At 52.7% G+C, this 3864-nt stretch overlaps 1 pseudogene; it reads left to right on the top strand.

Annotated features, from left to right (window-relative positions):
* Positions 1-99: 99 nt before the first annotated feature.
* LOC106001853 lies at positions 100-3072 on the top strand (annotated as a pseudogene).
* The last annotated feature ends 792 nt before the right edge of the window (positions 3073-3864 follow it).

The raw sequence follows: 3864 nt of genomic DNA, 5'->3' as shown, positions 1-3864 counted from the left end.
TTTCCACTCATTCACTGCCTAGAATGAAGGGCCTTCTGCATGTCAGGTTTGGGATGAGACCTCTGGGAAATGAATGATGAGACTTGAGTACTAGGGCAAATGGTCTCTCACTCGTTGCTGCCCCTAGTGGCGGAGAGAGTGAGTGCACAGGTCTGGGACAGCCACTGCCCACCACTGGAGCCATGCTCTGAACAGCACCTGCTTGTCAAATGGAGCCCCAGCCAAGTCCAGCTTCTTTTCCTGGGCACCCAGGGAGGTCTACCGAGGCTCTGGCTGTGTGGAAGCAGCTGTGTTCAGATGCACAGGCTGTCTCCCTTTGTCTCTGCAGGTTGCCTTTGTGCCTGCTGACTCTGACTTCCAAGGCGCCCTGTCCCCGAAGGCACTAGGCCTGCTGGAGAGCAGACTGTCTGATTTGAAGAGGTGAGTGCAGGGGGGGCCTCGTCCCAGCCTCCCATCAGGAGGAGAATGAAGGAAGCAGAGGGGAAAGTGTCCAGTCCAGTGAGGGAGCAGTATCTTCTATTTTCTCTCATGACCCAGGTTCCACTTTGCCTCTCCATTTCCTGAGAACAACCTATTACACATTATGGGCTGTTTCTCATTCTTGGTTCTGGGAACTAAGTATTACTATTTCCATTGTACAGATGTAGAATCTGAGACTCAGAGAAATAGAGTCACCAACCCCAAATCTCATGGGGAGTGACGGATAGAGATGGAGCCTGAACTCAGGCCTGACGTGGTTCTGAGGCACAGGCAAGAGCACCCTGGCCTCCACTGACCTCTGGCTGTGTCCCTAAGGACCAGGCTGCTGGGCTAAGGGGAGTGGGGCTCAGAGATGCTCTACTTGGCTGGGGGAAGCTGAGAGCACTGGCATGTTCTGCTCCTGACAGAGAGTCGGCCATCTGGGAGGCAATGCAGCGGATGTTTCCTAGGAGAGCTGTGCAGCTCTGCACTGAGAATGGGATGACTGTGGTTTCCTTGTCACATGGGTTTTCTAGACACTTCTTTGTCACTCCCTGGTCCTGTGATCTTGGGTAGTACAGTTTGTCTCTGACCCTCACGTCCCACAGGCTACAGCACAGTGACAGAGAACAGGACAGCAGCCCAGCTCCAGCCGCTGGGTTGGTGTACTTTGGGTGCATTCCAGTTTTAATCTCTGAGGCCAGGTCTCCTCACTGGGCCTCCTGCATCACAGGGAGGGTCAGAGGAGCTCACTACCCGAGCCTGGCAGCCCAGGAGCCCACAATAATTAAATAATTCCCATGGTTCAAAGGAAATGACCATGTCTGCCTGGAGCCTCGGCTTAGAGTAAGGGTCTGTAACCCCATGCACCTCCATGGACCTGGTCTCCATTTTCTCCTCATACCTTGTGGTTCCATGGAGACAACAAGTGAAGGGAACACAGGACTGGAAGTCAGACTTGGGGTTTGGCCCCAGCCTTGCCACATAATTTACTCACTATGTGAGGCCTCAGCCTTGTAACCCATGAATGGGTACAGGGAGATCCCCTGGGGGCTCTTGGTGAGATGTGTGGGATCTCATGCCCAGGGCACACAGCCAGGGGAGGACACGGAGGCTGGCTGAGTGGATCAATGCCCACCTGCGTGTGGTCTCTCTTTCTCTCTCTCTCTCCTTCCCTCCTCTCTCCCTCCCTTCTTCTTCCTCTCCTTCCCTCCCCTCCCTCCTCTTTCTCTGGACCCTCAGCCCCCAGTCCCTCCATGTCAGGCTGTGGGAAGAAGCCGCCTATGACCAGAGCCTGCCCAACTTCAGCCACATCCAGATGAAGGTCATGGGTTACAGCGAGGACCCCCGCCCGCTGCTGACCCCTGAGCTGAAGTTGGGAGTCAGAGGGAGAGGAGAATGTGGCTCTCATGATGCTCAGAGCTGAATGGAGGCTGCCATGGTTGTCCACAAGAGTTTGGACAAGAATGAACAAGAAGGAACCCGAGCTCAGGGCAGGCAAGTATGCAAAGGAAGGAGGAGCTGTGGGGTCACTGAGGATGGGGGAAACATGGGAGTAAGGGACAGACAGCAGGGGATGTGGGACAGGCAGCCAGCAGCAAAACCAGCTCTTTGCTGTGTCAACTTGGCAATTCTCTTACTCTCTGGAGCCTCAGTTTTCCCAATGGACTAGTCATTCCCACATACCCAGGCTTGTTGTGAAGCTTGGAGTAATACATTTCTGATGCCTGGCACACAGAAGGTTCTTGCTTTCTCTGGATGTTTGTCATGAGTGCTGAGGACAAGGAAGCAGAGGACGTGAGTCCACTGCTGTCAACCTCCCAGTGACCACAGGCCAGGCTGTCCCCCTGCACGCCTGTGTCTGCTTGCTTGTGACTGAGCTCCTGACTCATCCACTTGTTTACTCATTCCACTGTTAGAACCTGGCACAAGCTCCCTTCTAGGCCTGCCTGGCCTCCAGACTCTGCAGCTCTAGTCTAGTAGTTAGAGTGAAGGAGATAACCGAGGGACCCTTGAGGTGAAGGCTGTGAGGAGAAGGGGTTGGCTGGAGATATGGATGATAGGAGGTATCGTCTGCACAGCAATCTAACAGTCCTGTTTCTTGAGCATTTGCGACATGCTGGGCATTGTGCAGTGTGCTTTGCACGTGGTTTATTAGCTTTGAGACTCAGAAACAGGCTCAGCAGTGTGTACTCATTTCTCCTCACCTTCCAGGGAAGGATGCTGAGGCTCAGAGAGGTGAGCTTTCTCTCCTCAGGCCTTGCAGCTGGCGACTGTGATCAGATGATCTGACCAGGCAATCTGACTCAGGGTGACTCTTGACCTGCTACTTTTTGCCCCTGCAGCCTGCTTGCCTATTCCTTAGCCCCTGCACCCTTCCCTTCCTTCTAAGATTAGCTGGACATGGACTCCAGTGAAGGCAGAAGCCCTAACTCATCTCCATCTGACAAGGAGGAGCTGTGCCCTAGAACACAAAAGTTCCAGCCCCCGCATGGGCCCACTGGACCCCTTCCAGACTCTGCCCCAATCGATGACACCCCCACATTGGATGACATAGCCTCAGAGAAGCAGGCCAGGCTGAAGCCCAACAACAAAGCTGGCAGCCATCTCTGAGGACAAAGAAGGATGCTGTAGTTCCAGGCCTCTGATAGCCCGAGGAGGAAGAATAAGACTTATACCATGGGTTGCCAGACAGCCCCAAGAACAGATGGCTGGGCTTTGAGCCTGACACACATTCCAGATATAGAGTATGATCCCTTACGTGTGTCTATTACAGAAGTGACTAAGCAAAGAATGAGAAAGATTAGCCGGGATGGCGGGATTCTCCTTCAAGTACCCCATGTAAAAAGTATTACAGGTACATCATGATCACAAAATAACAGTTTGCATTCAGAAAATGGTAGTAATTCTATTTTACAGAAATAAATATAATGATAGGTCCCCAGAAAGCAGTTTATTTCTGGGCTCCTGTGAAGCCATGGAGACCAGAGTCAAGCACCCAGTGTGGCAAGGGCCCTTGTGGATTCTGCTCTTCTCAGGAGTTTTGAGGAAAAGTCCTTACTTGGCTTATTTGTTCCTCCTCCCCCACCCCTGTTTACCTTGCTCGCTGAGGCCACCTAGTGTCTGTGATTCATGCTGTGGCTGTTGTGCTCACTTTAATTTTGGACAGGCTTAGAGGTGAACAGGAAATGGGGAGTGGAGGCCCTGGCTCCATCTTCTCCCCACAAGCTCCTACAAAGAGCTTCCAGGATCAAGAGAGGGGAGGAGAGGAACAGGTAGAGGCCCTCAAACTATGTTAGGCTTAGAGAAGTCCATGCATGAGTGTGAATGAGTATGTAAATGCAGAAAGCCAGTCAAGACCCTGGTCCGTTCAGAAGCTTCCAGAATCCCCTTACCCCTGCCTTA

The sequence above is a fragment of the Dipodomys ordii genome, unplaced genomic scaffold (assembly GCF_000151885.1).
Source record: "Dipodomys ordii isolate 6190 unplaced genomic scaffold, Dord_2.0 Scaffold489, whole genome shotgun sequence".
NCBI classification, from domain to species: Eukaryota; Metazoa; Chordata; class Mammalia; order Rodentia; family Heteromyidae; genus Dipodomys; species Dipodomys ordii.
Note: the sequence above shows the minus strand (reverse complement) of the source record. Positions and strands in the feature narration are given on the sequence as shown.